The 23,127-nt window shown below is 34.8% G+C and overlaps 1 long non-coding RNA gene across 1 annotated transcript in view; it reads right to left on the reverse strand.

The window, feature by feature from the left end:
- Positions 1 to 14,935, reverse strand: part of LOC137644867 (uncharacterized) — a 195,386-nt gene extending 180,451 nt beyond the window's left edge. The window contains exon 1 of the long non-coding RNA XR_011045215.1: positions 14,575 to 14,935. This is a non-coding gene — a long non-coding RNA (uncharacterized lncRNA). The remainder of the gene's footprint in view (positions 1 to 14,574) is intronic.
- Positions 14,936 to 23,127: the final 8,192 nt, after the last annotated feature.

Here is a 23,127-nt window from a genome sequence, read left to right on the forward strand (position 1 = left end):
AAACGAGTTTGTTTTAGTTAAGAGGCCACTTTAAATATTTCATGAAAACATAATGTGAGATTCTGGGGGATCAAAACATCCTCATTTGTCCACGGTTAATCCAAATGTATTAGAGTGGAGGGGTCAATAACGGCAGTTGTTTGACTTGATAATTTTACTCAACATGTGGCACCACAACTAGATGACCTTCAACCATCAAACAATTTCCAGCAAGATGGTGCACCACGCTATTAAGGACTGCATGTTTGTTGGTTCCTAAATCAAATATTTCCAGACATGATGGATTGAATGGGATGGCCATAATCCTGGCCATATCCTCCACTAGATATCAATCACTCCCTTGAAATTCTTGCTTGGGGTTATATAAAAAAAATACTGTGTATCAAACAAAAATATAGGATAACACTGACCTCAAAATAAAAAAAAATATTAGTGTTACCATTGCTATCACTGATGTGCTATGCTACAACAAACTTGGCAAGGAATCTAGTAGTCTTAATGTGACCCGTGCATATTGTGGTGGCTAAAGGTGTATATTTTTTTAATAATTACAACATGATTGTCTATTCATTTTCTTTAATAATATATTTTCTAAACTGTAAAACACATACACACACACACACATATATATACATATATATATATAATATATATATATATATATATATATATATATATATATATATATATATATATATATATATATATATATATAATATATATATATATATATATATATAATATATATATATTATATATATATATATATATATATATATATATATATATATATATATATATATATATATATATATATATATATATATATATATTGAAAGAACACAGCTGTAATAAAAGAAAAATCTGAGCGAGTTTGGTTTAGCAATACAAAATATGTACTCCCAGCTACATGATGAAATGAAAGCAAGTAAAAAAGGAATCAATAGTAATTTAATCAAATTTGTGTTGTAATCAGCACAAGAGATAGGCAGAAAAGTTCCTAAACAAGATTAATGAAAACTTATCACATAAGACCAAAAGTCTAACAAATAAAATATTGAACATATGAATAAAATCTAAGAGATGAAATAGCATTAGCAGAACTATAAAAACTGAACAAACTAAATACACGAGACATTCATAAACAAAACCAGGCCAATACTGACGACTCAAAAAAAAAATGTTACATTGTTAAAAAGAACACTTAGAACAGGGTACCAACAGAATTTTGCTTTAAAAGATGAAAATGGAAATATCAACAAATGGTATAGTGATAAAAATTGCAGAGGATTTCTATACAATACTGTACAATAGTGATATAAGAAATAACCTTACTAACATAAATAATGAAACACCTGAGCTAGTACCAAAAGTAACAGTAGGAGAAACAAAGAAAAGCATTAAAAGGCATGAAAAGAGAAAAAGCAGCAAGAGAAGATGGCCTAACAATTGAAGTAATAATAGATGGAGGAATTTCGTGATAGAAAAACTCACTGATCTTTACACAAAATGTTTGCAAGAATGCTCTATATACTACAGCTTGGAAAAATTTATCATCATATTAACTCACAAAAAGGGAGACACAAAAGACATGAAAAATTACCACCCAATAATTCTAATCGATAATATCAAATGTTTATAAAGATCCCATGAGGTCGAATATAAAAACAGCTAGACTTTAACCAATCAAGACAGCTGGCAGGTTTTCGAAGTGGGTATTTAACAACTGACCATATCCATGTAATCAACCAGCTAATGGAAAATCAACTGAGTATGACAAGCCATTATGTATGGCATTTACAGACCATAAGAAAGCTTTTGATTTTGTCAAAACTTCAGCAATAACGAAAGCCCTTCAAAATTAATGATCAGATGAATCTATGTTAGAATACTTGAAGAGATCTACATGAGTAGTAAAGCCATCCTAAAATGGATGAACCTCTTGGAGATTGTTAATGAATATACATACTTAGGAGACAGTAATTGTTTCCCCAGGACATGAGATTTAAATTAAAAGAGGGATAAGCATGGGATGGAGATCTTTTGGTAAACAAATATGATTATGAAAAGTAAGATGTCACTCTCTCTAAAAAGAAAAGTATTCAATCAAATGGTCCTAGCATTATTACACATCAGAAACTTGGAGCCTAGAACATAAGTTAGTTACAACTCAAAGAGATATGGAAAGAATAATGATGGGATTAATATGAAGATCAGGAATGAGAAATTCAATACACTGAAAGTTTCTATCCAACAAATTAAGATAAAACTTAGCAGCTGAAGACCAAACAGGAGAACAATACTCGAAACATGGTAGAATAAATTAAATAAAACATTTCCTAAGGATAGACTGATCACCAAAAATCCTAAAAGAGACTTTCAATAAGTTAAATTTTGCGCAGTTGCAGGAAAAACAGACCGAATGTGCCCCTCAAGATGAAGATTATTACCAAACAGACAGAGGAGCATATGGAAGAGTTGATGAATGATGAGTTAGAAGAACTCATCAAATCGTAAACAGAAGGGGGGGGATGAAAATGGAGAGGAAGAACCACAGAACTGGACTTTGGAAAAACTGAGAAAGGTGTTTATGATGTGTAATGATTTGAAAGGAAAATTTTATGAATATGATCCCGATATGCAGTGCTGCAATAAAGTGCATCAAGGTCTTACATAACCAATTTTACCTCAGCAAAAGGCATATGACGAAATGAGAAAGTGGACATAACAGTTGCCTACTCTATTGCTCTTTTTCAAAATTCGAAAAGGTTTTAATACTAGGAGGAACAAACAATTTACTGCCATCAATCTTTTCTACTCACAACTCATAATTCTCTGCTTTGTCTGTTCCTGTTCCAAACACACATTCTTCTATGACATCTCCTCCTCATGACATACTTCATCCAACACTATCCCGGGTCTCTTTCTTTTCTAGCAACTGACAGATACAAATGATCCTTCTGACATTTCTTCAAGCAACTAAAATGCTGGGACACCTACACTATCAACTCGCATATCATTGTTGATATCAAAAGAAATTAACTGTACATAAGCATCAGAGAAGAAATGAGGAAATGGTTATCATCTGAGTGGCCTTTATTAGTACAGTAATGTTGTTAAATTCCCAAATAATACATATTATCATTATCATTACTAGCTAAGCTACAACCTTGTTGGAAATGCACGCTGCTATAAGCCCAAGGGCTTCAACACAAAAAATAGCCCACTGAGGAAAGGAAATAAGGAAACAGATATAATAGTGTTCCTGAATGTACCCTCAACTCCTTAAGAGAGAACTCTATCCCATGACAGTGGAAGACCATGATACAGAGGCTATGGCACTACCTAAAATTGATTTTGGAGTGTCCTATTAGAAGAGTTGATTACCACGGCTTAAGTGTCTCTATCTTTATCAAATAGAAAGTAACTACTAAACAATTACAGTGCAATAATTAACCCCTTCTTGAGTGAACAATAAATGTTACAGTTATATTACTGTTGTCAGGTGTATGAGGAAAAAGAAGAATGTGTAAAGCATAAGATAAACTATTTGGTGTATGTGTAGGCAAAGAAAAAATTAACTGTAACCAGAGAGGGCTCCAGTTTAGTACTATCTGGCCAGGAGAAGGACCCAATAACTCTCTAGCAGTAGTATCTCAAGGGATGGCTGGTCCCATGGCCGACCAACTACCTATACTGCATATAATGTGCATACTGTACTACATAACTGCAGCTTTACTGTAACATGTGCTGTACTATAAGTACCTTATAAAGTACAGTACAGTACACTCCATACATACAATATCATATACAGTATTACAATACAGATACAATACTAGTGTATTATGTACTGTACTTAAATATTTAGATGATTTATGTACTGTACAGGGCATATGTAATACATGCTGTATCATACATGATCAGTTTATCTACCTGTACTAGAATAAATTTTAGACAGTGTGTGTGAGTCTAACACTGTGCATGCTGTGATTCAGTAAAGTACTGTATTGTCATTACAGTGCTTTAAAAAAACTCATATGCCCTATCTTTATGTGTAAGTGTTGTATACATAAACATGAAAATTCTTAAAAACCAAAGGTTCAGGGTCTTCTATTTGTCAGAAAAATTCCTCATCCGAAGAATTCACTATTCACGAGGCAAGGGATGAGGAGTTCCAAACGTTATACCAGCAGTTAAAAAGACCTAACTGTATACCTAACATTATATACAGTACTGTGTTGGTTAGCTTAGGTCAGGTTGAGGGAAAACAATACTTTTATTCTTCCTGTTACACTTAACAAGAGAATCATGCACAAAACTTTAAAAAGTTTACCATTGTCCCTTTAAATGAGAACCATAACCTTGTGGATAAGAGCTCCCAATGTCATAATAGTATGTTATATTACAAACACTATTGGCTTACATGACAACAAGATGAGAATCTAAAGCAATTTATCCCAATGGTATCTAATATGGAACTATTTAACCTGATTAAGGTAAGCGTAATAGGACTATAACAAATACAAAACAAATAACTTGGTTGTGAACTAACCTCCTACATCAGGTAAGGACCTGATGCCCTTAAGTTAGATTATGACTTGATACCCAAGGTTAGGTTAGGACCTGATACACTAGGTTATATTAGAGCTTGGTGCCCAAAGTTAGGTGAACTAATCTCTCTTGAGGAGTGCAAAGACCATGCCCAAACTATCTCCATCTACCACTCACCATGATCTCATCCACATATGGCTCTCAAAGAATATTGGGAGTTAAATGGCAAGACAGGATTAGAAATGAAACTATAAGAGAGATTACCCGAGTTCAGATACTCATATTGTATTAATTGTTATTTTCACAACAAGCCATATTTTACAATGCCGATATTCATATACATTCTCAATGACATAAACCACGAGAAAGATCTTTGATTATTGCAGAACAGTTCAAGCTAAATAACTGGGTAGTGCTTAGCCCCGTAAAGATACAGAATGGTAAAATAAACAGTTGGAATAAAATGTGATTGCTGTTTTATGTATTTTGTGGTGAATTGAATGTTTTAGATAATGGTTCGTGGCGGAACTCCATAGTTTTTGATTTATGGTGGGTCGACTACCATAACTGAAAAGTCATGGCTTTGCAGTCGGGTATCGTCATCAATAATGTTCAAAACACTGGAATATATACAATTTCCCAATCTAATTGTGTATTTAAATGAACTTTATTAAACATTTTTTTCTTTCTGGCAATAATCATAACACCTTATATTACAGCATATTAAAAAAAAAGTTATCGTAAACAAAACCCAGTAATAAGTGATGAAATACAATCAAAATTAGAGCTTTTGTTTCAGCGCTTCCACACGAAAAGAAAACGTGAATTCTCAATTCCATTTTCTATGAGTCGGTTGTAGCTAGAGTCGTAGCAGTGTTCAACATACGGTACCACAAAAACCTCTTTACATAATCGAGTATTTTTACCTGTATGTTGGTACGTCAAAGTACCAGTAATTATGTACAGTACTGTACAGGTTTTTGTTCTGCTGCATAATTTCACTGCTCCTCTGTTCTGGCATGCGGACCATGTTTCGCTATACAATTAGCCCCATTTGCTAGTATTTTAGCGATTATTTAATTACAGTAATCCCTTCGTTCCATCTGGGTTTTGCTTGGCCATGGCTTACTATGCTCGCATTCTATCATAATTTCACTGCTCATCTGTTTTGGCAAGCGGACAATGTTTCACTACACACGTTAGCCCCGTGCGCTAGAATTTTGGCGATAAGCTAATTATCTAATTAATCACATAGCCCAACTGGTTTGTGCTCAGCCTTAGCTTGCTATGCACACGGTTTAACAAAGGGGCGAGTTCAAAGAGGAGTGTTAGTTTTGCGCCTCACCCTGTGGTTGAATAGGGACTTGGCTTCCATTTCCCATTATCAGACTAAATTTATCAAAAATGTTTCTACCGTAACCACCAGTCCTTAACATTATGAACAAAAAAAGCGGTGTAATTGAATTGTAAATTCCAATACTTAAAACATATAACCAAGAGGATAAGAACACAAAAGTCGGGCCTTTATTCTCTTTGAAGAAATAACTTAGTACAGAAGAAACCATCTACAGTATCAGTGTTTTTCTACTGTGCCGGGTGAATGGAGGCTTCTGCAGTATGCTCTGATAACAGATCAAAACGGGAATTTTCTATTAAAATCTGTAACTTCGTTAATAGAGGTTTCTGACGGTAGTACTGTATGTGGTATTTAACATAGTGTACTTGAAAAGTTGTATTCAATTATATGAGTTTCAAAGAAAGGTAAATATATATTTTAATTTCTAGCCAAATACATGAACCAAATATTTTTCCTACTTGATATCTTGTGTTTAATGCATTTCTGACCTTGATTATTGGGGCAAACCACCCGTTCATGAGGTTTTGGACCCCTTATATAAAGACAATTATTGGGGACACCAGTAGGAAACCGAGGTTTTTTGGGTGGGGAAATATCACAAAAGAGTTTTGCTTCAATAATGCTGTAATGGTCAGAAATCAAGATGAACCCAAGTTAACCAGTTGGAAAAATATATGGTTCTTGTAAGTGGCTGAAAACGGGACAAAACGTTATTATTTAAAACTTTTGAAATTTGTAAAAGGGTAAAGAACCTAACAAACCCATCTAACCTAACCTAGAAGTTCCCAGGTCACAACCCCTAGACCCCCGGACCCCCATTCCCAAATCACAAGGCATAGCCGCAGGGCAAGCTCCCAGACCCCCTTCCCAAATCACAAACTAAAGGTAAATCACAAATAAATCCTTACATTATGATAAAGTAAATCATAAATAATTCCTTACCTCATGATTGACACCTATGTCTTTTTTTTTTCTTTTTTGGTCTTGGCAATCTTTACAGAAGCATTGCAGTAGAAAATGTGCTGGTCTACTAAAACTTAGTCAGAATCGCACTTGGGACACTTTAACCTTTGAGAGATAAAACCATGAGCTTTTAAAAGGTGTGCATCATTAATTTACGGTTATTTTTTTAATTTCACATGAGTAACAATAGCTATACACTGAAGAGCATTTTGTGACGGGCCGAGAGAGGTTTTTTATATATACAAAATAATTTATGTACGATCGTGTGACACACGGTTGGTACATGGCTCCCCCTCTAAAAATGACATACTGAACATGTTAAATAGGTGCCCTGAATCTGGAGAGGTAGTAGTAAAAACTGCGCCGATTAGCGACAGTGAGTGGCTGTAGAAGTCGTTGGTTTGGGTGTGAGCGAGTGGTGGATGATGGGTGGCTGTTGCCGCTCCGGCTGGTCACGGGGTAGGCGAGTGTGTCCTACGGCATTCATAGGCGTGTGTGTCCTACGGCATTCATAGGCGTGTCCTACGGCATTCATAGGCGAGTGTGTCCTACGGCATTCATAGGCGTGTGTGTCCTACGGCATTCATAGGCCTACAGCATTCATAAGCGTGTGTCCTACGGCATTCATAGGCATGTCCTACGGCATTCATAGGCCTACGGCGTTCATAGGCGTGTATGTCCTACGGCATTCATAGACTCCAGATCAGAAGGCCGGGTGTTCGTGTCACTTCCATGTACCAACCGTGTGTCACACGATCGTACATAAATTATTTTGTATACAGTATATAAAAAACCTAAATCGGCCCGTCACATTGGTGACCCCGGAGTGACTGGCTCTTCCCCGCCTCCCCACCCCCCCTCCCCCTGCCTCTCACCGTTACTATGAGTCTGTGACGCCGTCAACGCATACCTTCTGCAGCAGTACTCGCCGTCGCCAGCCGCCCATATAGTAACGCTTTTTCAGCTCTCTCAACAACCGTTGGGGGACTAAAGGGCTTCGCTCACCCTCGGGAAAATGACCAGTATCACTCGCCTGCAACCTGCCGCAGACAGCTCTCCTCGTGAGGTGAACCTACTTCGTGCCCCAAATGTCACAACCCTCTCTCGGCTCATCACATTGGTGACCCCGGAGTGATCAATGTGACGAAGGAGGGAGAAGGTTGTGAACTCAAAGGCAGGATGCAATCAACTGAGTTATATATTAAGGAACACTCTTCTTTATGTACAAAACCTCAAGGCAACAGGACATAACATGTTCGAGAGACAGACAATGTTCAGAGCAAAACAGCAGACATGAATTTTCATGTTCGTTTGAGTGCGAGGGAAGAGCGAAGATACAAGCATATTATACACAATGTACTCCTTTTGTATATAATATGCTTGTATCTTCGCTCTTCCCTCGCACTCAAACGAACATGAAAATTCATGTCTGCTGTTTTGCTCTGAACATTGTCTGTCTCTCGAACATGTTATGTCCTGTTGCCTTGAGGTTTTGTATATAAAGAAGAGTGTTCCTTAATATATAACTCAGTTGATTGCATCCTGCCTTTGAGTTCACAACCTTCTCCCTCCTTCGTCACAATTTCCATCATAATCAATTGCCGACATAAATGAAATGACACCAAATTTTGAAATAGATTGTACTTCCCTAAGTTCCCTCTTGGAGACATGGTGAAGTTGAAACTGAAGGGGAGGGTGGAAAAAACATGGCTGTTGTAGAACAACATCCGGGAACTTATGAAGAAGTACTTGTAAGTTGTTAATTGGTTTAAAAAAAAAATCACCTGGCAGATACATTATTGCAAATGCACAGAAAGCTCCCCAAACTGATCAGAACCAATGCATGCGCAATAACTTCAGTTCATTCTCTCAGGTGTAAACAATGGACTTAGAGTGAAAAACATACATAACATTTTAATGGAACGATACATAAGTTATTATGCTCTAGCCCCTATTAAACATATAGAGAAAAATACCAAACTAGCCAGCACTCGTCCATTTTGATAAATTTATAGAAAATCACGGGGCAATATTTCTCAAAGAAAAAAAAACCTTTCCTACAACAAATGATGTGCTTCCAACGAATTTGACCTTTATTTCCACTGCACATAAGCCGTTGTACCGTTATGAAAATTCCCTTCCCAAGGGACACAGGTGGGAACCTGTGATTTTGAGTGTGCTAAAACAGGAAAAAAAAAACATGATTATTTAATACTTTTGAGATTGTAAAAGGGTACAGAACCTAACAAACCCACCTAACCGCCTAACCTAGTAGTTCCCAGGTCAAAGACCCTAGCCAGGGTGCAAAACCCGCCAGACCCCTCTTCCCAGGTCATAAAACGTGATTGTTTAACACTAATGGTTCTCAAAAGGTTACAGATCCTAACAAACCCACCTAACCTAACCTAGTAGTTCCCAGGTCACAGTACCTAGCCGGGGATTGGATCGCCCTTCCCAGGTCACAAAAAAATATTAAATCACAATAAATATGAAAAGTAAAGGTACATAACAATTAATTGCTTACATTATGATTGAGACATGGAAGGTTGGGATCCTCTGCCACCTGATGTTATTGTGGAGGGTAGAGCCGACTGGCAGTGATGAAGAATTGGTGCATTAATGAGGCCTTTGGGTAGTGGCAAGTGAAAAAAAACCTAGGAAAATACTGACTGAAATACAGTGCTCCGATTTATTACCAGGTTTTTCTATCCCCTCCTTCACTTCCATCCACAGGCATTCGATATTCTGAGTATGGGTGCCTGGGGTCGTCGAAGTGTTCAGAGTGATTAATAGTCCTGTGCTCGTAGCCCAGCTCTCCTAACGAACTATATGCACCACACTTGTCAATTATAATTATGCTACCTACCTTATTATATTTTTGTACTGAGGGAATCGGGGTAGCAGCATCCCTAAGGACACTCGTTTGATTCACCCAAACACCCATATTGAACTCAAACGCCTGCCACGGTCGTACTTGGCATAACTGAAGTGAGATTCGTCAATCTCCACTACTAATCCACCGCCACCAATAGCCTCTTTATTATAAAAAAAAACTTCTGTTATTTAAGAACAGAAACTCCGCCTGTTAACACTCGTATTGGGCGAAATATGGAGGCATTCTATGACATTTTCATGGTTCCAATGTTTGCTGAGCCAGTGGTTTATGAGGAGAATAAGTTTCCATGGATCAATGTGGGCCTTATCAAGGAACGTTCCTTGAATAGCAGTTACTCTATACCCACACCTGCGTCTACTTTTTGTCTTTGCAATCTTCACAGAAGCATTGCAGTAAAAAATGTACTGTACTGTACTTGTCTTGCCTAGATGCCATCTGAGAATCACATTTAATGCACTTTAAATTTTGCGGGATAACACAATGCAGCTATTAAAAATTCAAACACTACAGTACACCACAAACATCAAAATATTTTCAATGAAACTTGGCTATAGCCTCAAAATAGTCGAAAGAACAGCCATTACACTTTGCTACGTTGGACTCCCATACCTGACATCCAACACGTAACACAACTACAAAGGAACTAAACACCAACTTTCCTTCATGCTTGGAAGTATTCAGTCAAACACTGATACCAGAGGACTTTAAGCGGTAACTGTATTAGTCCGCTGGAATCCTTGTAAATCTTGGTTTTCAAATGAAGTCGTTCATAATTGGTTATGAAACCATTACTTCATAGTGATGTCACAAATCTATGGCAATAACCTTTAATAGGAACTGATTGTGCTTGCATAAGAAAGTGAGTTAATGGGCTCATTAAAAGTAAACATAACTGTAGAGGAAACTATAGGAGGTAAAAACTTACCAACCTCATTTAATTCCACCTCATTCAATCTCTCATACAAAACTATATTTTCTATATAGCTTTTCACATGCTTTTCCAAAGTGGGCGCGTATTTTTCTTAATATCAAGTGTGTCATGCTTCTGAAGTTTTACCTAGGATCATCCTATTTTGTGCAAATTTTCGTGGATTTATTATGAGTTTGAGAGAATAATGTGAAAAGAAAAGGTTAGTTTTACCATTATTTACCGATTTGCCAGGCCAGTAAATGTCCCCCCACCCCATTACCGTAGGATATACTAGGGTATATTTTATTCACTATTTATTTGCGACGGAAATAAGGGCATCTTTTAACAAAACACGTTTTTCTATATAAACCCCATTTTTCGGTAATTTTGTATATTATTACATCGTGTGACTACGCATAAGAAATATATGATTTCCTATAGCAAATAACGAGATTTAACCGATTTTGATGACCATTTCTATCGCAAACAAACAGATCAACCAATTCGGTTAGTTATAAGTTGACGAATTGGTTGATGTTATTACGGATGAAATGAATGAGAAAACCAGTTAAATCACGATATCTACTATAGGAAATCATATATTTCCTGTACGAAATCACACAATGAAATACAATGCAAATGAACCATATAAATATTAACACTGGACATATATACTGAGTTAAAATATATAAACAACAGATGTCGGGGACGATAACATTAGCAACGTTACCAATGGTTGACAGAACTACCAACGATGACGAATGGTACACAGTGTTACCAACGGCACGATGTCATTACTAGAGGTAGAAATAAATTTTTCCATACGTAAACTAAATAATACTTCTATAAAACTATTACACAATAAATAAAGAGTACCAAAAGGCCACAGAACCTAACAAACCCACCTAACCTTGCCTAGAAGTACCCCGGTCACAAAACACATATAATAAGAATGGGGGAATGACTTACCTTGATACACAGTACTACCAACGGAGACGAATGGTACACAGAACTACCAACGACACGATGGCATTACTAGAGATAGAACTGCTAAATATCTCCTCAGATGTATTCAATAATTTCTCCATATAACTGGTACGAAATATATAAAAAGTACAGAAAGGCCACAGAACCTAACAAACCCACCTAACCTTGCCTAGAAGTACCCCGGTCACAAAACACGAATAATGACTATTGAGGAATGACTTACTTTTATGAAGGAAACGTCGAAACTTGCTGGACTCGGAAGGAAGAGACTGACGGATTAACTTCTATGACTGGGATTAAGAAAATGATCAACATAACCTGAATTATCACCAAAATCACCATGGAATTGAGCCACTGCTTTTAGATACGGAATGCTGCAACCAGTACAAGTTTCTATAATATGTTCCATCTCAAAATACGCGAAAAAAAACGCACTAGCAACGAAGGACGAGTAACTAGGTCAAAGGTTAAAACGGGAAAGGCAGGGGAACAATGGGTCGGAAAACAGCGTATACAGAGATAAAGGAAGGGGGGGGGGGGGTAGGGAGATATTTGAATAGGCCTAGAGTGATGATTGGTTAAGGGAAAAACAACGAACAAAAGAGAAAACATGAATGAACTAAATACGGAAACTAGACGAAAGAAAAGTTTTATAAGACACAGAGGAGAGAAAAGGAACTAACCAACAAAAATAAATACAAACAATATAGGAAGACAAAATGGAATGAACGTTAAATAATAGTGAATGGGAATATAAAATGAGGAGATCATACCGAGAATTAACTGGATAAAAAAACTAGTCCAGGGTAAGTATTTATGTGAAACCGGGAAGGGATAAAGAAATAACCCAACAAATAAAACCAATATAGGAAGGTAAAATGGAATGAATGATAAATAATATTGAATGGGAATAAAAAATGAGAAAATAACACTAATAAAAAGAGTAAAAGGGGGAGTGGAAACTCCTGCGCAGGGGGCGGGGGGATATATGCGCAGATCGGAAACTGATGAAACGAACGAAGAGACTGACGGATTAACTTCTATGACTGGGATTAAGAAAATGATCAACATAACCTGAATTATCACCAAAATCACCATGGAATTGAGCCACTGCTTTTAGATACGGAATGCTGCAACCGGTACAAGTTTCTATAATATGTTCCATCTCAAAATACGCGAAAAAAAACGCACTAGTAACGAAGGACGAGTAACTAGGTCAAAGGTTAAAACGGGAAAGGCAGGGGAACAATGGGTCGGAAAACAGCGTATACAGAGATAAAGGAAGGGGGGGGGGGGGGGTAGGGAGATATTTGAATAGGCCTAGAGTGATGATTGGTTAAGGGAAAAACAACGAACAAAAGAGAAAACATGAATGAACTAAATACGGAAACTAGACGAAAGAAAAGTTTTATAAGACACAGAGGAGAGAAAAGGAACTAACCAACAAAAATAAATACAAACAATATAGGAAGACAAAATGGAATGAACGATAAATAATAGTGAATGGGAATATAAAATGAGGAGATCATACCGAGAATTAACTGGATAAAAAAACTAGTCCAGGGTAAGTATTTATGTGAAACCGGGAAGGGATAAAGAAATAACCCAACAAATAAAACCAATATAGGAAGGTAAAATGGAATGAATGATAAATAATATTGAATGGGAATAAAAAATGAGAAAATAACACTAATAAAAAGAGTAAAAGGGGGAGTGGAAACTCCTGCGCAGGGGGCGGGGGGATATATGCGCAGATCGGAAACTGATGAAACGAACGTATGTACAAATGGGAAAGGGAATAACAAAACAAATAAACCCAATATAGGAAGGTAAAATGGAATGTATGATAAATTATATTGAATGGGAATATAAAATGAGAAAATAATACGGTAATAAAAAGAGTAATAATGGAGAGAAACGAAGGACGGAAGGTGGGGCGAACGAACAAACGAACAAATGGGTGCTAATGTTAGCATGAAACGCTATCATTTGATCTACACCAGGTATGGAATGCTAACATTTAATCTACATCAGGCGTTGGCAGCACTGGTTACTGTATTACTACAAGAAATAACCTTTGAAACGGCTCCTCCCAAATATATCCAGGTATACTGATTTGTCTTTTCCTACGGTTATAATAAATACCAGAAAGAAATGTATAGAGAAGAAAAGGACCGAATTACGGTTATATATCGATTCCCCAGTATGTTTTCCCCACCCAAAACCCCGAGTTCCCACTGGGGGTCCCCCATTATCGGCGGATATAGATGTATATATATTTCTGTAACTATTCATTTGCGACGGGAACGAGTGTTATTTTCGAAGGGAGCGTAATTTTTCCTATAAGAAAAAGTAGTTGGAATACTAGGATACATTGAGATGTAATAATATACAATGAAACCCATTTTTCTTATAAGTAAAGTTTTCCCCATGTTTTATTATATCCATACCCCCATTCTTATAGCAAATTCCAGAAATGCATTAAACATAAGATAAAGAGTAGGAAAAATATATGGTTCATGTATTTGGCTAGAAACTAAATTATCATACATTTACCCAATGTCCTAACTAATATTTCACCATTCTATAGTTGAGCCCTTAGCCCTACTGTATGATGGCATTAGCCTACCTTTCCTGTTATAGGAATTTCCCAATAACTTCAATATAACCTTTAACGAAGGTTACTAATCACTTAATTTAACCTATTTCTAAAATGTCCCAAAAATCCTAATAAGAACAATATCAAATTGTTGTATACATACTTCCTTCAAACTTTTTTAGATTAAAATCATGGAGCCTGCCACATCTGTTCTACCTTTAGCTACATGATAAGAACAGCTACTATTTCACTTATATGACAACGTTTCCTTTAGTTCAATAATTCATATATTAATCAACAAGAATACTTACTGCTTATGTTGTTTGGCGTGGTACAGGGCGACAGCAATTATTGAATTACTTTCCAGCCTCATAAGTCATAAATCAAACACTAGGCATATTAGGTTAGCCGAGCTTCATGGTTTGATATGACCGGAATAATCCACTATTAACACCACCACTAATTTAACACTAAAGAAAAGCAGCTGTCTTCATGCTTTTACACATTTTTACGTATGCACAATAATGGACACATAAGAGGATCTATATCATAATCGAAGTAGAAAAGTTTTCCAATACAGACTCGCGAACGGCTAGTCACAGACTCACAATTCAAACCTTGGGCACGTAACTTATCTAGCAGCTTAGCTTCCTAGATTTATGCTTTAACACATCTAACTCTACCCTTAAAGAAATGCTGCTGTCTTCGTGCTTTTACTCAATTTTAATTATATTCACAATAATTGACACAAATGACAAGAAGAATAAAGTCGTAATAAAATTAAAACACTTTCCGGACTGGAAAATGTAACTGGTTATCCATGGTTGAGGTGAATGTAAACAAACTTAAATATCAGGAGTTCATGAAGGAAATTGAATCATCAATACTCTTCCTGGATATTATTGGAATGTTGTGAATTGTGATAGATATCCTACTCCCCAAACTCCAATTTTATGAAAGAAAAAAAAAATATAAGATTTTCTGTTATTCCGAGGTTAAGGGAAATGAGGTTGGTCTTCTTTTCTGAATCCTTTGTATTAATCATAAATACATTGCCTGCATCGTGAATCGTTAATACAATACTTTTCTTTGTGCATCATAATAATATGTGGACATATTAATCCACAAGGCAATCACGGTACCATGGATATTTAATTTCCAACGCTATACTGAGGATTAATTCATCTAAAAGTATCTGCTATGCCTATTCATCTTCTCAACTGTTGATGAATTTATCATGCTTGAGAACATTATTTTCCATAAATAGGCCTAATGGGTTGCTCCATTATTTTTTTCAAAAGAGCAGTCACTGTTATTATCATTCATATTTTTTTCGATTTAGGATGATTCGTCGGTGCTTGAAATTACCTTAAAAGTAGATCGTTTTGGTTTCTGAACAGAATGTTTACCAATAGGCCTACCCTGTCAAACCAATCTACACAATACGTGCCTCTATCTAGCAAATAGTCTTTTCACGTTATCTAATCCATTCAAAGAACACGTTGATCCATAATTTCCCTGTACAGTCCATTTCCCTAATACTTTTTACCTCTCCATTCCTCCTAAGCTTACTCTTTACATATCACATGAATAGTCGACTACGTCATAGTCTTTGTCTTGAACATTCATACTCCTCCTGGTTAAGATAAACAAAAGTTTCCACGGACACTCCTCGCTAGGCAAATGCTTCTGTTATAATATTCGAGAATTCGTTAACTTTTCTCCCAGTATAGGCTATTTTCTCCAGACGCACAGCTTCTTGATGTCCTCAACTTCTTTGCTCAAATCACTCCTAGATTTTCAACGTATCTGACTTTTCCTTTTGCTTAATTAACGTTACCTATCTAATCCTTCCCTTCTGACTACCAAGAATGCTTCAACCAGTATCGATTTCACTTCAATAACTACCTAGATCTATAATTATCTCCACCATGGAAGTTGCGAGGATGTTGTTTTTATCCTTGTTTGTTCGTTTGTTTATTGTGAACAATTATATGAGTAGTGAAATTTCCAGGGATTAATTAAGTCAAAGGTCAAGGTCGAGCAAAAGGTCGACCAAATTAACCCTAACTGAACCCCAAGTTCACACATGGTTGTCACACAGCCTTCAAATACGTTTACCGTCTAAATTGATTCTGGGAAAGGCAAGCTGGATGTTATTATTATTATTATTATTATTATCATTATTAGTATTATTAATTGCTAAGCTACAACCCTAGTTTGAAAAGCAGGATGCTATAATCCAGGGGCTCCAACAGGGAAAATAGCTCAGTGAGGAAAGGAAACAAGGAACAATAAAATATTCTAGGAACAATAACATTAAAATAAATATCTCCTATACAAACTATAAAAACTTTAAGAATACAAGAGGAAGAGAAATAAGATAGAATGGTGTGCCTCAAGCAAGAGAACTCTAACCCAAAACACTGGAAGACCATGGTACAGAGCCTATGGCACTACCAAAGACTAGAGAACAATGGTTTGATTTTGGAGTGTCCTTCTTCTAGAAGAGCTGCTTACCATAGCTGAAGAGTCTTTTCTACACTTACCATGAGGAAAGTAGCCACTGAACAATTACAGTGCAGTAATTAACCCCTTCTGTGAAGAAGAATTGTTTGGTAATCTCAGTATTGTCAGGTGTATGAAGACAGAGGAGAATGTGTAAACAATAGGCCTGACTATTCGGTGTGTGTGTGTGTGTGTATGTAGTCAAAGGGAAAATGAACCGTAACCAGAGAGAAGGATCCATTGTAGTACTGCATGGCCAGTCAAAGGACCCCATAAATCTCTAGCGGCAGTATTTCAACGGGTGCCTGGTGCCTTAGCCAAACAAGCTGCTGCGGTGGAGGTCTGCACTCTCAGAGTGCTTTTCTAGTTTCTAGACTTTATTCCCTTCTGACTCTTCTCAAAAGTTTCATAAAAGAAAATTTTGAATATCTTCCCTATAGGGAAGATATTCAAAATAGAGCAAGTTTCTGGATATATATATATATATATATATATATATATATATATATATATATATATATATATATATATATATATATATATCCTATCACGTTGAGGGACATGCCAAACGTATGACTACTCGGTCTCTCCCTGTCCCTCGAGTGTGGGGGGAAAAAGGTGGGAATGGTTGAATCTATTTTCTTGCGCGTGTGGGTGCATATCAGTCAAAATGATTAACCGCCATTTTTGACGGGTCGCGTACACTAGTTTGATATAGACGAGGCAACGAAGGTAAAATGACCAAAGCATACATTACAAAACTTGTTTATATATATAGATTGCCTGGCCCTTCCGGCCATACATGGGCTTTTGCAATACTGCAGTCTGTAATGAAAAATACAAAGTACGAACTGAAGTAAACATCTCACCATTAATGAAAAAAAAAAAGGTAAAGGAATAAAAGAAAAGTATTCTTCGCGGTAGGCTAGTCAGGGGGAGTCCCAAGAAATCATGTTATTGATCAGAATATGATTCGAGAGGCGCCAGCTCGTGATTTGGCCGGTTCTTGTCAGTTATTTGCAATGTCGACATGATATATTTATATTGGAGTAATATTTTCGACACTTGTCTGTTTCAGCAACGTAGAAAGATCGTGTGTGAAATTTAGGTCACAGTTGAAGCTGAATTATCAGTTTTCATTTCGTTTGGATTGTTTGTGTGTGCGTAATTTTCATCTGCCAAGAACATCATTGATTGTGTTTTTGTTTTCTTTTCTTATAAGTGTGTGGTTGAGCTCTTCAAAGGATATCATTTGTGATAATTTTTTATTTGAATATTTAAGAGGTATGGAAATAGTTCAATATAATATAATGCATGTTTATAAACAACATATGATTAGAATTCCAGGGTATCGATAACCTATATGTGAGCACGTTCGGCCCTGAGTTAAACGCCGAAAAACGAGGTCTGGGTGAACTTTTTGAATGTCAATATTTTTTTATGCATGAGAGAGAAGTCGTGGGTGGGATGATTTATGGAAGAGTTTCGTTACATATTTCTCTCTTTCGTCGTCAAATGACACAGCGAAGGAAGGCTTTTTAGGAGAGATCGATTATGAGAAGATAAGTGACGATATTTCGCTTTGATGCAGAAAGAGTCGTTAAGCGTCCCCCTATATTCTGGAAAGACCTGTTATCATGTGTGTAAATACAGTTTCTGTGGAATATATTCACAACAAAAAAGATAAATCCTACTACTATTCACGAGTGCTTTAGCAAAAATTACCAAACTGAGGTTTGTAAACAGTAATGGCAGAAGAGATTACATGGGAGAAATTAACATTAAAGAAGCTGTAATAGTCATGAAAACAAGGTTGAATATGATAGGATTAAAAGAAAATTAAAGAAACAGGAATAAAAAGGTCTAGTGAGGCAGATGATGAAACTGAGCATATGTTTGGCTGTAAGGAATTAAGAAAATTTAGAAGCAACAGTATAGAATTAGAGAAGTAAGAAACAGCTACTAAAGAAGTTGCCAAATATATTAGACAGGCTCTAGAAGTTAAAAGCAAAGGTATGCAAGCTGTGGTGTCTGTGTAAGAGGTAACTAATGACGAGGAATTTTCTGCAGATTGCAGCGCTTTGCAGTTACTATGCTTCTTCTAGTAGTGTGCCCACAATGAGTGTTGTGGAAAGAGCAACGAGGAACCAGGTTGATCACTTAGAAGAATACCAATATAGCGTGTAATCAAACCAAATCAACCAAAATTACAAATCTATCAAGCGACCTTGATCAGGTGGTTCATGGTATCAAAATGGAGACTTCTGGTTAGTGTTAATTGTAATGTTCTGAGCTTGTATATTTAGCAGGTAACTCTGTGGTAAAGCACGCTTTAACTAAGTTCTAAGGATAGTCAAATAAAAGACGACATATTTCAATCAATTTATAGTACACTGGCCATATTTAGATAAAATGTATATACATACATACATACATACATATATATATATATATATATATATATATATATATATATATATATATATATATATATATACACATACATATATATCTACACACACACACACACACACACACACACACATATATATATATATATATATATATATATATATATATATATATATATACACATACATATATATCTACACACACACACACACACACACACACATATATATATATATATATATATATATATATATATATATATATATATATATATATATATATATATATATATATATATATATATATATATATATATGGCTATATTTACGTTAAGTTAAATGTTAAAATCAAATTGCCTGACATTGCATATAAAAATCCGGCTATATATCAATTTAGTGAGATCAGTGTTACTCTATGGACATAAGCCATGGTATGACAATGAAAAAATATCCAACAGATTTTGTAAATTTTTAGAATAAAGCCTTCAAAAGAACATTGGGAGTTAAATAGCAGGACAGGACTAAAAATTAAACTATAAGAGAGACTACTCGAGTGCCATATGTAGATGAGATCATGGTGAGGTATAAATGGAGATGGTTTGGGCATGCTCTTCGCCCTCCCCAAGAGAGAGATTAGTTCATTAAACTTTCAACTCGGCTCCACAAGGCACTAAAAAGTTAAAAGACACGAGCCTACATGACTGAGGACTATGAAGCGTGAAGTAAAGGGTGATGAACGGAGAAGTATTGATTTAAAAGCTCAAGATAAAGACGACTGGCGTGGGCGTAGGAGATGATGATGATAAAGATATATGCATATATACAGGTATATGTGTAGATATTAAATGTTATGTATTAACGTGTTGTTTTAGTTATTTACACAGATGTATTTTATGCATGCTTACGCACACCTCCATCAGTGTGCATATAAACTTTCTCTAAACTGTCGCCCAATGAACCTCATACTCTATCTGAAAATATAGCAATTCTTGACGTCACAAGACCATAGCAATATATCGAACGTTGACTCTGAATACTGGTAGCATTATTAAACGAGATTCATAATTGAGTTCGATAACAGTGAACCGACAGGGAGTTTTAAAAGGTCATTTCCAAGAGATTCTCTGAATACAATGACATTTCTTCTGGCCGCTCCCAATTCGGAGAACTCGCCAAGAAATTATTGATAAACCATATGCATCCTGATGATTTATTCCAGGTTGTCTGAATCTGTCTAAATAAGATAATCTCTCTCTCTCTCTCTCTCTCTCTCTCTCTCTCTCTCTCTCTCTCTCTCTCTCTCTCTCTCTCTCTCTCACACACAAACTCATATACTGTAAATAATGTATTTGTAATATACAATATGTGTATGTGTAGTACATGTGTATATATATATATATATATATATATATATATATATATATATATATATATATATATATATATATATATATACAAGTGTGTATATATATGCGTGTATGAGCACATTTAGACGTGATATTGAGAAATTGAGAGTAAAAAATTAGTCCAAGACAAGTCTGCACTATGTGTCAGGGACTCGAGAACTTTTTGAGAATGCTGTGTATGTAAGTGAGGTAAGTCGTAAGGGCATTTGAGTTAGATACATATTTCTAAGATGGGAATTAAGGTCATGAATAGAGCTGCAGAGTGTAAAAATACTTTTGAGAAAACAACTTGAATGTTGGAAAATGTAAGTTTATAGAAATAGAGCAATGTGATTAGAAAGGATCATGAGAGAATGGAAATTACACGTTTGTAAAGGGGAACCAAAGTAAGTAGTTGGATCTCTGTTCAATATGGAACCACAGACAAGTGCACTTGGAAACAAAATTTAGAAAGTAGGAAGGAATTATTGCACCATTCTGCATTCGTAAGTGAATTGTTGATGCTGAATGTGAGTGAAATATGAAATTTGCTGAGATAAACTATTTACTCTGTATACCGTATAGGTACTAGGAAAAGATGAAAGATTGAGAACAGTAGAGTTATGATAGATATATGGTAAATATATTCCCATAGATGATATGTGTTTTTAGGTGATTCAGTTTCATAGAGAAATGAAGATTATTTTTTTAAAGAGAAGTCTAAAACTCATAAACGTTCAGAGGAAAGGAAGGGAGACAGAAATTACTGGGTAGATGAAGGGGGAAGGAAGATCTGTGAATTAGAAAGGCTTTGATATCCATGTGTCGATCATACTGAGTGGCTTAATTTGCATTAGTCTCAACTGATGATCCTTCTGTCTCCATAAGTAAAGGTTCTAATGCCGTGAAGGGGATTTGCAGAGGAACTTCACTCTTGAATCATAAGTTAAAAGAGGAATCTAAATGTGTATAGTGGCTGTTGGTTTTTTATCTGGTCTCTGATGCCACTTCAAATTATTCCCATGTCCATTCCTTTTTGTACTGTTTTACCTGTTGGAGCCCTTGGGCTTATAGCATCCTGCTTTTCCAACTAGGGTTGTAGCTTATCAAGTGATATATATATATATATATATATATATATATATATACATACATATATATACATATATATATATATATATATATATATATATATATATATATATATATATATATATATATATATATATATATATATATATATATATGCACAATACACACAAACACACACACATGTATGTATATATATATATATATATACATATATATATATATATATATATATATATATATATATATATATATATATATATATATATACATATATATTCTACATTATAGAGCAAAATTCTGGATATATATATATATTTTTTTCTGGTTACGAACAGCGGCATTGCCCGACATAACTACTGGGTCTCTCCCCGTCCCTCAGGTAAGGGGAGAGAGTAGTCATACCCTAGTGAGAAGGGGTGCATGTGTGTTTATAACTATCTAAATATTTGACCGTCGTTTTTGAATGGTCGGGTACATTAATATATATATATATATATATATATATATATATATATATATATATATATATATATATATACTATATATATATATATATATATATATATATATATATATATATATATAAATATGCATATACTGTATATATATATATATATATATATATATATATATATATATATATATATATATATATATATATATATATATATATAAATATGCATATACTGTATATATATATATATATATATATATATATATATATATATATATATATATATATATATATGCATATATATATATTTATTTATATATATATATATATATATATATATATATATATATATATATATATATATATATATATATATATATATATATAGCCAATTCATAAACAGATGTCTTTAAATAAAAAATCAGTACAACGGTTACTGCAAAGAGCATCCTCTTAGTTAACGAAGAGGAGATAGATCCCCCTTGTGCAAAATACTTTGAAAAAATAGGCCTCAAGACTTTCTAAAGATGATGCCCTATTCACCGCTCTTGCATCTTGCCCGACCTCTTGAGCTTTCTGGAAATTGAGGGGTTTCCTTTTTAATACTTCATACATAAGCACTCCAGCTGTTTATATATATATATATATATATATATATATATATATATATATATATATATATATATATATATATATATATATATATACATATATATATATAAATATATATATATATATATATATATATATATATATATATATATATATGTATATATATATATATATATATATATATATATATATATATATATATATAGATAGATAGATATATATATATATATATATATATATATATATATATATATATATATATATATGTATATATGCACATATACTCGTATGTATAATCATTATCAGCCTCCACTGGTTCACTGTGCAGAACATAGGCCTCAGGCATGTCCTTCCACTTGCGCAAACTTCCTTAGTTTGTCAAACCATCGTCTTCTCTTCTTT

The sequence above is a fragment of the Palaemon carinicauda genome, chromosome 1, assembly GCF_036898095.1.
Source record: "Palaemon carinicauda isolate YSFRI2023 chromosome 1, ASM3689809v2, whole genome shotgun sequence".
Taxonomy (NCBI): domain Eukaryota; kingdom Metazoa; phylum Arthropoda; class Malacostraca; order Decapoda; family Palaemonidae; genus Palaemon; species Palaemon carinicauda.